General features: G+C 45.9%; 1 pseudogene; it reads left to right on the top strand.

Moving 5' to 3' along the window:
• The window catches only part of LOC118947580, a 51863-nt pseudogene that overhangs the window by 22089 nt on the left and 15184 nt on the right, over window positions 1–14590 (top strand).

Genomic DNA, 14590 nt, shown 5'->3' with positions numbered 1-14590 from the left:
GGACATTAGGACAGCACACAGCAGGACATTAGGACAGCACACAGCAGGACGGTAAGACAGCAGGACAGTAGGACAGCAGGACAGTAGGACAGCACACAGCAGGACAGTAGGACAGCACACAGCAGGACAGCACACAGCAGGACAGTAGGACAGCACACAGCAGGACAGGAAACAGCAGGACAGTAGGACAGCAAACAGCAGGACAGTAGTACAGCACACAGCAGGACAGCACACATCAGGACAGCAGGACACCACACAGCAGGACAGTAGGACAGCACACAGTAGGACAGCACACAGCAGGACAGCACACAGTAGGACAGCAGGACAGTAGGACATCACACAGTAGGACAGTATACACCAGGAGAGTAGGACAGCAGGACAGCACACAGTAGGACAGCACACAGCAGGACAGCACACAGTAGGACAGCAGGACAGCACACAGCAGGACAGTAGGACAGCAGGACAGCACACAGTAGGATAGTATACCTCATGACAGCAGGACAGTAGAACAGCGCACAGCAGGACAGTAGGACAGCACACAGTAGGACAGCACACAGCCGGACAGTATACAGCACACAGTAGGACAGCACACAGTAGGACAGCAGTACAGTAGGACAGCGCACAGCAGGACAGTAGGACAGCACACAGTAGGACAGCACACAGTAGGACAGCAGTACAGTAGGACAGCAGTACAGTAGGACAGCACACAGTAGGACAGCACACAGTAGGACAGCACACAGTAGGACAGCACACAGTAGGACAGCATACAGCAGTACAGTAGGACAGCATACAGCAGTACAGTAGGACAGTAGGACAGCACACAGTAGGACAGCATGGCAGTAGGACAGCACACAGTATTACAGCAGGACAGTAGGACAGCACACAGTTGGACAGCACACAGTTGGACAGCACACAGCAGGACAGTAGGACAGCACACAGCAGGACAGTAGCACAGTAGGACAGCACACAGCAGGACAGTAGGACAGCACACAGTAGGACAGCACACAGCAGGACAGCAGGACAGTATACAGCAGGACTGTAGGACAGTAGGACAGCACACAGTAGGACAGCAGGGCAGTAGGACAGCACACAGTATTACAGCAGGACAGTAGGATAGCACACAGCAGGATAGCACACAGCAGGACACAGCAACCTCTCTCTCTCTCTGTCTCCCTCCTCCTCCATCTGTCTCTATGTGGATGAGATGTAGTCTGGAGAATGTATATCCTGGTAGATGTGTTCCAGATTACTTTTTAAATGGAGAAATCTAATCAGAGAACATGTTGCTATTGGGACCTAACCTCTATTAATATCTCTCCCTCCTCCATCTCTCTCTGTCCCCCTCTCTCTCTCTCCTCCTCCATCTCTCTCTGTCCCTCCTCCATCTCACTCTCTCTGTCTCTCTCTCTCTCTCTGTCTCTCTCTCTCCCTCCTTCTCTCTCTCTCTCTCTCCCTCTCTCTCTCTCTCTCTCTCTCCCCCTCCTCTCTCTCTCTCTCTCTCCCCCTCTCGCTCTCTACCCCTCTCTCTCTCTACCCCTCTCTCTCTCTACTCCTCTCTCTCTCTCTCTCTGTCTCTCCCTCCTTCTCTCTCTCCCTCCCCCTCTATCTCTCTCTCTCTCTCTTTCTCCCTCCTTCCCTCTCTCCCCCCCCCCCTCTCTCTCTCTCCCCCCCCCCCCCCCCCCTTCTCTCTCTCTCTGTTCCCAGGGTCTCTATGATAACTTCCTGTCTATGCGTGTGAAGGACCCCGGTCTTGGCAGAGTGTGTCAGGCTCTGGATTGGTTGGGCTTCTCAGACGGGTTGACCCAGGCCATGCTGCAAGGACAAAACTTCTCTCTGCTGCGATACCAGCCCTTCCTCCCCGCAGCTTTCCACTTCCTGTTTGCTCACACACACGTCCCCCGCATCAACTACCCCCACAGCCAGTACGAGGTACACACACAAAACCTGGGCTTAGATAGAATGTGGTGTTTTGTTCCTCTGGGTTATATTCTAGGAATAGATGGATAGAATGTGGTGTTCCTCAGGGTTCTATTCTAGGAATAGATAGATAGAATGTGGTGTTCCTCAGGGTTCTATTCTAGGAACAGATAGATAGAATGTGGTGTTCCTCTGGGTTCTGTTCTAGGAACAGATAGATAGAATGTGGTGTTCCTCTGGGTTCTATTCTAGGAATAGATAGATAGAATGTGGTGTTCCTCTGGGTTCTATTCTATGAACAGATAGATAGAATGTGGTGTTCCTCAGGGTTATATTCTACGAATAGATAGATAGAATGTGGTGTTCCTCTGGGTTCTATTCTAGGAATAAATAGATAGAATGTGGTGTTCCTCTGGGTTCTATTCTAGGAACAGATAGATAGAATGTGGTGTTCCTCTGGGTTCTATTCTAGGAATAGATAGATAGAATGTGGTGTTCCTCTGGGTTCTATTCTAGGAACAGATAGATAGAATGTGGTGTTCCTCAGGGTTCTATTCTAGGAACAGATAGATAGAATGTGGTGTTCCTCTGGGTTCTATTCTATGAACAGATAGATAGAATGTGGTGTTCCTCAGGGTTATATTCTACGAACAGATAGATAGAATGTGGTGTTCCTCAGGGTTCTATTCTAGGAACAGATAGATAGAATGTGGTGTTCCTCTGGGTTCTATTCTAGGAACAGATAGATAGAATGTGGTGTTCCTCAGGGTTATATTCTATGAATAGATAGATAGAATGTGGTGTTCCTCTGGGTTCTATTCTAGGAACAGATAGATAGAATGTGGTGTTCCTCAGGGTTTTATTCTAGATCCTCTGTTATTTCAGCCATAGCTCTCTATAATAATTTATCGGCCCTCTCTCTTCCCCCTTCTCTCCTCTCTTCCCCTTCTCTCTTTCCCCTCTCTCCTCTCTACTTCCTCTCTCTCCTCTCTACCTCCTCTCTCCACTCCCCCCTTCTCTCCACTCCCCCCTTCTCTCCTCTCTTCCCCCTTCTCTCCTCTCTTTCCCCTCCTCCCTTCCCCCTCTCTCCCCTCCTCTCTTCCCCCCTCCTCTCTTTCCCCTCTCCTCTTTTCCTCCTCTCTTCCCCCTCTCTCCTCTCTTCCCCATATCTCCTCTCCTCTCTTCCCCCTCTCTCCTCTCTTCCCCATATCTCCTCTCCCTCCTCTCTCCTCTCTTCCTCCTCTCTCCTCTCCTCTCCTCTCTTCCCCCTCTCTCCTCTCCTCTCTTCCCCCTCTCTCCTCTCCTCTCTTCCCCCTTGCTCCTCTCCTCTCTTCCTCCTCTCTCCTCTATTCCTCCTCTCTCCTCTCTTCCCCCTCTCTCCTCTCTCCTCTCCTCTTCCCCCTCTCTCTTTCCCCTCTCTCTTCCCCCTTCTCTCCTCTCTTCCCCCTTCTCTCCTCTCTTTCCCCTCTCTCCTCCCTTCCCCCCTCTCTCCTCTCCTCTCTTCCCCCCTCCTCTCTTTCCCCTCTCCTCTTTCCCCTCTCCTCTTTTCCTCGTCTCTCTTCCCCCTCTCTCCTCTCTTCCCCATATCTCCTCTCCTCTCTTCCCCCTCTCTCCTCTCTTCCCCATATCTCCTCTCCTCTCTTCCCCCTTCTCTCCTCTCTTCCCCCTTCTCTCCTCTCTTCCCCCTTCTCTCCTCTCTTCCCCCTTCTCTCCTCTCTTTCCCCTCTCTCCTCCCTTCCCCCCTCTCTCCTCTCCTCTCTTCCCCCCTCCTCTCTTTCCCCTCTCCTCTTTCCCCTCTCCTCTTTTCCTCGTCTCTCTTCCCCCTCTCTCCTCTCTTCCCCATATCTCCTCTCCCTCCTCTCTCCTCTCTTCCTCCTCTCTCCTCTCCTCTCTTCCCCCTCTCTCCTCTCCTCTCTTCCCCCTTGCTCCTCTCCTCTCTTCCTCCTCTCTCCTCTCTTCCCCCTCTCTCCTCTCTCCTCTTCCCCCTCTCTCTTCCCCCTCTCTTCCTCCTCTCTTCCCGCTCTCTCCTCTCCTCTTTTCCCCCTCTCCCCTCTCTTCCCCCTCTCTCTCCAGGCTCTAACTAAGACCTCAGCCAGCAGGAACGCTCTGGCGGCCATGTTGTCTGAAGTCCCAGCATGCATCAGGACTAGAGTCAGTGAGCTTAGTCTCAGTCTGGACATCCTGTCTCTCCTGCTGGATATCATCTGTCCCAAACTACGACCTGTAGGTACACACACACACACACACACACACAAACACTGGATATTATCTGTCCTAAACTACAACCTGTAGGTACACTCACTGGATATTATCTGTCCTAAACTATGACCTGTAGGTACACACACTGGATATTATCTGTCCTGAACTATGACCTGTAGGTACACACACTGGATATTATCTGTCCTGAACTACAACCTGTAGGTACACTCACTGGATATTATCTGTCCTAAACTACAACCTGTAGGTACACACACTGGATATTATCTGTCCTGAACTACAACCTGTAGGTACACTCACTGGATATTATCTGTCCTAAACTATGACCTGTAGGTACACACACTGGATATTATCTGTCCTGAACTATGACCTGTAGGTACACACACTGGATATTATCTGTCCTGAACTACAACCTGTAGGTACACTCACTGGATATTATCTGTCCTAAACTACAACCTGTAGGTACACTCACTGGATATTATCTGTCCTAAACTACGACCTGTAGGTACACACACTGGATATTATCTGTCCTAAACTACGACCTGTAGGTACACTCACTGGATATTATCTGTCCTAAACTATGACCTGTAGGTACACTCACTGGATATTATCTGTCCTAAACTACGACCTGTAGGTACACTCACTGGATATTATCTGTCCTAAACTACAACCTGTAGGTACACTCACTGGATATTATCTGTCCTAAACTATGACCTGTAGGTACACTCACTGGATATTATCTGTCCTAAACTATGACCTGTAGGTACACTCACTGGATATTATCTGTCCTAAACTATGACCTGTAGGTACACACACTGGATATTATCTGTCCTAAACTACGACCTGTAGGTACACTCACTGGATATTATCTGTCCTGAACTATGACCTGTAGGTACACTTGTGGCGAAATCTGCACAGAGCCTTCACCGTGCACTGCCACTTTAAGAGCGCATGAGCAGTAAGGAAGAAGAATATAAAGAGAGCTCGTTCAGCTCTTTGGGGAGGGGCTCTTTGGGGAGGGGCTCTTTGGGGAGGAGCTCTTTGGGGAGGGGCTCTTTGGGGAGGGGCTCTTTGGGGAGGGGCTCTTTGGGGAGGGGCTCTTTGGGGAGGGGCTCTTTGGGGAGGAGCTCTTTGGGGAGGGGCTCTTTGGGGAGGGGCTCTTTGGGGAGGGGCTCTTTGGGGAGGGGCTCTTTGGTGGCGCGACAGTTTGATTGTGTGTGCTGTGCTGCAGAAGTTTTGTTTGGTTTCAGCGTGTGTAGTTTATAGAGTGTTTAACTCAATCATCGGTGTAATCGCTCTAGGTCGTGGTTGTTTTCGTTTGGGACCGCGCCCGTTATGGATCGCATGGATTAGTAGCAACATTGTTGCGAAGCTTTAACATACAAACCATCGGACAGTCAGACAGTACACCTGCACGCCTGAAGACCACAGCTAAGATCTCTCTTGTTCTCTTTTTCTCTTCCCTCTATCGTTCCAGTGCTTTACCCTGCACCAGACTCTCTATTTTTCCAATGCACTTCCCATTGAAGTTCATTAGAGCTGGACTATTATTGCCCTGCCAGAAGTATTTGGACATTTCAGTTAAAAGGGAGGTTGCTTGCAAATTGTGTATTGTTATGTCAACTGTATTGAGATGTACTAATGACATGTGGCCGAGAAGACTGGACATTTTTAAGGCCTTTGTTGTGTCGATGAACACCCCCCCACATTCATACCCTCTGCACTCATCTACTAGAAAATAATACAGATTATTGCAAATCCTATGTTGATGACTGGGTTCGTTCTTGTATGAAGTTGCTGTTGAATTGCTATGCCAGTATTAGTATTATTGTATGAGGTATTCTTGTTTGGGTTACCCCGGTGCTGTGATGTGGGTTTTATATGGTGTTTATTCTCTTTTCTCTCCACTGGCTATCTGGTAAACAGGCTACACTCTAGGCAGTCTCTTCTGCTGATGTGTGTGGGTCTGGTAGTGGTACTCTCTCTATTCTACTCTTTTCCTTTCGGTTAATACCTGCCTGGCGCCCAAACAAAATCTTTCTTTACCCCTCTCTAATAAATACCGCTACACACTCACTGGATATTATCTGTCCTAAACTACGACCTGTAGGTACACTCACTGGATATTATCTGTCCTAAACTACGACCTGTAGGTACACACACACACTGGATATTATCTGTCCTAAACTACGACCTGTAGGTACACACACACACTGGATATTATCTGTCCTAAACTACGACCTGTAGGTACACACACTGGATATTATCTGTCCTAAACTACGACCTGTAGGTACACACACTGGATATTATCTGTCCTAAACTACGACCTGTAGGTACACACACACACTGGATATTATCTGTCCTAAACTACGACCTGTAGGTACACACACTGGATATTATCTGTCCTAAACTACGACCTGTAGGTACACTCACTGGATATTATCTGTCCTAAACTACGACCTGTAGGTACACACACACACTGGATATTATCTGTCCTAAACTACGACCTGTAGGTACACACACTGGATATTATCTGTCCTAAACTATGACCTGTAGGTACACTCACTGGATATTATCTGTCCTAAACTATGACCTGTAGGTACACACACTGGATATTATCTGTCCTGAACTACAACCTGTAGGTACACTCACTGGATATTATCTGTCCTAAACTACAACCTGTAGGTACACTCACTGGATATTATCTGTCCTAAACTACAACCTGTAGGTACACTCACTGGATATTATCTGTCCTAAACTACATATACAGCTGGTTGAGAGGTCTCAGTGCCAGCATCAGTCTGGTTTATGGCCTTATACAGCTGGTTGAGAGGTCTCAGTGCCAGCATCAGTCTTGTTTATGGCCTTATACAGCTGGTTGAGAGAGGTCTTAGTGCCAGCATCAGTCTGGTTTATGGCCTTATACAGCTGGTTGAGAGGTCTCAGTGCCAGCATCAGTCTGGTTAATGGCCTTATACAGCTGGTTGAGAGGTCTCAGTGCCAGCATCAGTCTGGTTTATGGCCTTATACAGCTGGTTGAGAGGTCTCAGTGCCAGCATCAGTCTTGTTTGTGGCCTTATACAGCTGGTTGAGAGGTCTCAGTGCCAGCATCAGTCTTGTTTATGGCCTTATACAGCTGGTTGAGAGAGGTCTTAGTGCCAGCATCAGTCTGGTTTATGGCCTTATACAGCTGGTTGAGAGGTCTCAGTGCCAGCATCAGTCTGGTTAATGGCCTTATACAGCTGGTTGAGAGGTCTTAGTGCCAGCATCAGTCTGGTTTATGGTCTGTTCAGGGGGGGTCAGGTGTTGAATAACAGGTGTGTGTTTCTGTGTCCAGGTGTTGAATAACAGGTGTGTGTTTCTGTGTCCAGGTGTTGAATAACAGGTGTGTGTTTCTGTGTGTCCAGGTGTTGAATAACAGGTGTGTGTTTCTGTGTGTCCAGGTGTTGAATAACAGGTGTGTGTTTCTGTGTGTCCAGGTGTTGAATAACAGGTGTGTGTTTCTGTGTGTCCAGGTGTTGAATAACAGGTGTGTGTTTCTGTGTGTCCAGGTGAACCCCCAACTGTTCAGCGACAGAGAGAAACAGCAGCTGGTTGATCTGATTCACACCATGATCTCCTACAACCTGTCCTACAGACAGGACAGAACGCCTGATGGACAATATGTCTACGTTCTGGAGCCGTGAGTCACACACACACACACACACACACACACACACACACACACACACACACACACACACACACACACCTAGAACACACACACACACACACACCTAGAACACACACACACGAACAGACACACGCGCACACACACACACCTAGAACACAAACACACACACACACCTAAAACACAAACACACACACACACCTAAAACACACACACACACACACACCTAAAACACAAATACACACACACCTAAAACACAACTGTGTCTCTGTGTGTGTGTGTGTGTGTGTGTGTCTGACCGTGTGTCTGACCGTGTGTCTGACCGTGTGTCTGACCGTGTGTCTGTGTGTGTGTGTGTCTGACCGTCTGTGTGTGTGTGTGTGTGTGTGTGTGTGTCTGACTGGGTGTGTGTGTGTGTGTGTCTGACCGTGTGTGTGTGTGTGTGTAGGCGTGTGGAGCAGGTGGTCTGTTTCCCAGGCTTGCCCCCCCACAGACAGCTGACCTACCAGACCAAACAGACGATCAGCAGAGAGATGGACCAGGAGAGGATGAGGAGAGCAGAATCACTGATGCTGCTACGCAACCCACACACGGTCAGACACACACACACACACACACACACTCACACACGGTCAGACACACTCACACACACACACACACACTGACACACGGTCAGACACACACACACACGGTCAGACACACTCACACACACACACACACTCACACACGGTCAGACACACACACACACAGTCAGACACACACACACACACAGTCAGACACACACCCACACACGGTCAGACACACTCACACACCCACACACGGTCAGACACACACCCACACACGGTCAGACACACACCCACACACGGTCAGACACACTCACACACCCACACACGGTCAGACACACTCACACACCCACACACGGTCAGACACACACCCACACACGGTCAGACACACACCCACACACGGTCAGACACACACCCACACACGGTCAGACATACACGCACACACCCACACACGGTCAGACACACACACACACTCACACGCACACACCCACACACAGTCAGACACACACGCACACACAGTCAGACACACACACGGTCAGACACACACACAGTGTTAGATTATAGAATGGATCATGGTGTGTAGGGTACCAGTGTTAGATTATAGAATGGATCATGGTCTGTAGGGTACCAGTGTTAGATTATAGAATGGATCATGGTCTGTAGGGTACCAGTGTTAGATTATAGAATGGGTCATGGTGTGTAGGGTACCAGTGTTAGATTATAGAATGGATCATGGTGTGTAGGGTACCAGTGTTAGATTATAGAATGGGTCATGGTGTGTAGGGTACCAGTGTTAGATTATAGAATGGATCATGGTGTGTAGGGTACCAGTGTTAGATTATAGAATGGATCATGGTCTGTAGGGTACCAGTGTTAGATTATAGAATGGATCATGGTGTGTGTAGGGTACCAGTGTTAGTTTATAGAATGGATCATGGTCTGTAGGGTACCAGTGTTAGATTATAGAATGGATCATGGTCTGTAGGGGACCAGTGTTAGATTATAGAATGGATCATGGTCTGTAGGGTACCAGTGTTAGATTATAGAATGGATCATGGTGTGTGTAGGGTACCAGTGTTAGATTATAGAATGGATCATGGTGTGGTACCAGTGTTAGATTATAGAATGGATCATGGTGTGTAGGGTACCAGTGTTAGATTATAGAATGGATCATGGTGTGTAGAGTACCAGTGTTAGATTATAGAATGGATCATGGTGTGTAGGGTACCAGTGTTAGATTATAGAATGGATCATGGTCTGTAGGGTACCAGTGTTAGATTATAGAATGGATCATGGTGTGGTACCAGTGTTAGATTATAGAATGGATCATGGTGTGTAGGGTACCAGTGTTAGATTATAGAATGGATCATGGTGTGTAGGGTACCAGTGTTAGATTATAGAATGGATCATGGTGTGTAGGGTACCAGTGTTAGATTATAGAATGGATCATGGTGTGTAGGGTACCAGTGTTAGATTATAGAATGGATCATGGTGTGTAGAGTACCAGTGTTAGATTATAGAATGGATCATGGTGTGTAGGGTACCAGTGTTAGATTATAGAATGGATCATGGTGTGTAGGGTACCAGTGTTAGATTATAGAATGGATCATGGTCTGTAGGGTACCAGTGTTAGATTATAGAATGGATCATGGTCTGTAGGGTACCAGTGTTAGATTATAGAATGGATCATGGTGTGTAGGGTACCAGTGTTAGATTATAGAATGGATCATGGTGTGTAGGGTACCAGTGTTAGATTATAGAATGGATCATGGTGTGTAGGGTACCAGTGTTAGATTATAGAATGGATCATGGTGTGTAGGGTACCAGTGTTAGATTATAGAATGGATCATGGTGTGTAGGGTACCAGTGTTAGATTATAGAATGGATCATGGTGTGTAGGGTACCAGTGTTAGATTATAGAATGGATCATGGTCTGTAGGGTACCAGTGTTAGATTATAGAATGGATCATGGTGTGTAGGGTACCAGTGTTAGATTATAGAATGGATCATGGTCTGTAGGGTACCAGTGTTAGATTATAGAATGGATCATGGTCTGTAGGGTACCAGTGTTAGATTATAGAATGGATCATGGTCTGTAGGGTACCAGTGTTAGATTATAGAATGGATCATGGTGTGTGTAGGGTACCAGTGTTAGATTATAGAATGGGTCATGGTGTGTATGGTACCAGTGTTAGATTATAGAATGGATCATGGTGTGTAGGGTACCAGTGTTAGATTATAGAATGGATCATGGTGTGTAGGGTACCAGTGTTAGATTATAGAATGGATCATGGTCTGTAGGGTACCAGTGTTAGATTATAGAATGGATCATGGTCTGTAGGGTACCAGTGTTAGATTATAGAATGGATCATGGTCTGTAGGGTACCAGTGTTAGATTATAGAATGGATCATGGTCTGTAGGGTACCAGTGTTAGATTATAGAATGGATCATGGTGTGTAGGGTACCAGTGTTAGATTATAGAATGGATCATGGTCTGTAGGGTACCAGTGTTAGATTATAGAATGGATCATGGTGTGTAGGGTACCAGTGTTAGATTATAGAATGGATCATGGTCTGTAGGGTACCAGTGTTAGATTATAGAATGGATCATGGTCTGTAGGGTACCAGTGTTAGATTATAGAATGGATCATGGTCTGTAGGGTACCAGTGTTAGATTATAGAATGGATCATGGTGTGTAGGGTACCAGTGTTAGATTATAGAATGGATCATGGTATGTAGGGTACCAGTGTTAGATTATAGAATGGATCATGGTCTGTAGGGTACCAGTGTTAGATTATAGAATGGATCATGGTGTGTAGGGTACCAGTGTTAGATTATAGAATGGATCATGGTGTGTAGGGTACCAGTGTTAGATTATAGAATGGATCATGGTGTGTAGGGTACCAGTGTTAGATTATAGAATGGATTTATGATGTAATGTTCTAATCATGTCTTTAAAGGTGTGTGTGTGTGTGTGTGTGTGTGTGTGTGTGTGTGTGTGTGTGTGTGTGTGTGTGTGTGTGTGTGTGTTTCAGAAGCAGGAGGACGAGAAGGAGAAGCAGCCTAAGGCAGTGACATCATCTGTGAGGTCGTCCGTCAGGAACCACCAACAGAGGCTGGAGAACATCCTGAGAAACACTGTAGTCGAGATCAGGGTGAGAACACACAGTATTGACACATCTTTATTTAAAAAGAGGATTACCAGTATTCACACACACAGTATTCACAAACCTTTATTTGAAAAGAGGATTACCAGTATTCACACACACAGTATTCACACACCTTTATTTGCAAAGTGGATTACCAGTATTCACACACACAGTATTCACAAACCTTTATTTGCAAAGTGGATTACCAGTATTCACACACACAGTATTCACACACCTTTATTTGCAAAGTGGATTACCAGTATTCACACACACAGTATTCACACACCTTTATTTGCAAAGTGGATTACCAGTATTCACACACACAGTATTCACACACCTTTATTTGAAAAGAGGATTACCAGTATTCACACACACAGTATTCACACACCTTTATTTGAAAAGAGGATTACCAGTATTCACACACACAGTATTCACACACCTTTATTTGCAAAGTGGATTACCAGTATTCACACACACAGTATTCACACACCTTTATTTGCAAAGTGGATTACCAGTATTCACACACACAGTATTCACACACCTTTATTTGAAAAGAGGATTACCAGTATTCACACACACAGTATTCACACACCTTTATTTGAAAAGAGGATTACCGGTATTCACACACACAGTATTCACACACCTTTATTTGAAAAGAGGATTACTGGTATTCACACACACACTATTCACACACCTTTATTTGCAAAGTGGATTACCAGTATTCACACACACAGTATTCACACACCTTTATTTGAAAAGAGGATTACCGGTATTCACACACACAGTATTCACACACCTTTATTTGCAAAGTGGATTACCAGTATTCACACACACAGTATTCACACACCTTTATTTGAAAAGAGGATTACTAGTATTACCAGTATTTGATCCTCGATCAACACTCCTCCTCTGATTATATGGACCTGATCCTAGATCAACACTCCTCCTCTGATTATATGGACCTGATCCTAGATCAACACTCCTCTGATTATATGGACCTGATCCTCGATCAACACTCCTCCTCTGATTATATGGACCTGATCCTAGATCAACACTCCTCCTCTGATTACATGGACCTGATCCTAGATCAACACTCCTCTGATTATAGGGACCTGATCCTAGATCAACACTCCTCCTCTGATTATATGGACCTGATCCTAGATCAACACTCCTCTGATTATATGGACCTGATCCTAGATCAACACTCCTCTGATTATAGGGACCTGATCCTAGATCAACACTCCTCCTCTGATTATATGGACCTGATCCTAGATCAACACTCCTCTGATTATATGGACCTGATCCTAGATCAACACTCCTCTGATTATATGGACCTGATCCTAGATCAACACTCCTCCTCTGATTATATGGATCTGATCCTAGATCAACACTCCTCCTCTGATTATATGGACCTGATCCTAGATCAACACTCCTCTGATTATTTGGACCTGATCCTAGATCAACACTCCTCTGATTATATGGACCTGATCCTAGATCAACACTCCTCTGATTATATGGACCTGATCCTAGATCAACACTCCTCCTCTGATTATAGGGACCTGATCCTCGATCAACACTCCTCTGATTATATGGACCTGATCCTAGATCAACACTCCTCCTCTGATTATATGGACCTGATCCTAGATCAACACTCCTCCTCTGATTATATGGACCTGATCCTAGATCAACACTCCTCCTCTGATTATAGGGACCTGATCCTAGATCAACACTCCTCTGATTATATAGACCTGATCCTAGATCAACACTCCTCTGATTATATAGACCTGATCCTAGATCAACACTCCTCCTCTGATTATAGGGACCTGATCCTCGATCAACACTCCTCTGATTATATGGACCTGATCCTAGATCAACACTCCTCCTCTGATTATATAGACCTGATCCTAGATCAACACTCCTCCTCTGATTATATGGACCTGATCCTAGATCAACACTCCTCCTCTGATTATATGGACCTGATCCTAGATCAACACTCCTCTGATTATATGGACCTGATCCTAGATCAACACTCCTCCTCTGATTATATGGACCTGATCCTAGATCAACACTCCTCCTCTGATTATATTGACCTGATCCCAGATCAACACTCCTCTGATTATATGGAGCTGATCCTAGATCAACACTCCTCCTCTGATTATATGGACCTGATCCTAGATCAACACTCCTCCTCTGATTATAGGGACCTGATCCTAGATCAACACTCCTCTGATTATATGGACCTGATCCTAGATCAACACTCCTCCTCTGATTATAGGGACCTGATCCTAGATCAACACTCCTCCTCTGATTATATGGACCTGATCCTAGATCAACACTCCTCTGATTATATGGACCTGATCCTAGATCAACACTCCTCCTCTGATTATATGGACCTGATCCTAGATCAACACTCCTCTGATTATATGAATCTGAACCTAGATCAACACTCCTCTGATTATATGGACCTGATCCTAGATCAACACTCCTCCTCTGATTATATGGACCTGATCCTAGATCAACACTCCTCTGATTATATGAATCTGATCCTAGATCAACACTCCTCCTCTGATTATATGGACCTGATCCTAGATCAACACTCCTCTGATTATATGAATCTGAACCTAGATCAACACTCCTCTGATTATATGGACCTGATCCTAGATCAACACTCCTCTGATTATATGGACCTGATCCTAGATCAACACTCCTCCTCTGATTATATGGACCTGATCCTAGATCAACACTCCTCTGATTATATGGACCTGATCCTAGATCAACACTCCTCTGATTATATGGACCTGATCCTAGATCAACACTCCTCTGATTATATGGACCTGATCCTAGATCAACACTCCTCTGATTATATGGACCTGATCCTAGATCAACACTCCTCTGATTATATGGACAGGGGGGACCTGATCCTAGATCAACACTCCTCCTCTGATTATATGGACCTGATCCTAGATCAACACTCCTCCTTTGATTATATGGACCTGATCCTAGATCAACACTCCTCTGATTATATGGACCTGATCCTAGATCAACACTCCTCCTCTGATTACATGGACCTGA

The sequence above is a fragment of the Oncorhynchus mykiss genome, unplaced genomic scaffold (assembly GCF_013265735.2).
Source record: "Oncorhynchus mykiss isolate Arlee unplaced genomic scaffold, USDA_OmykA_1.1 un_scaffold_169, whole genome shotgun sequence".
Taxonomy (NCBI): domain Eukaryota; kingdom Metazoa; phylum Chordata; class Actinopteri; order Salmoniformes; family Salmonidae; genus Oncorhynchus; species Oncorhynchus mykiss.
This window is presented reverse-complemented; position numbering and strand designations above follow the sequence as displayed.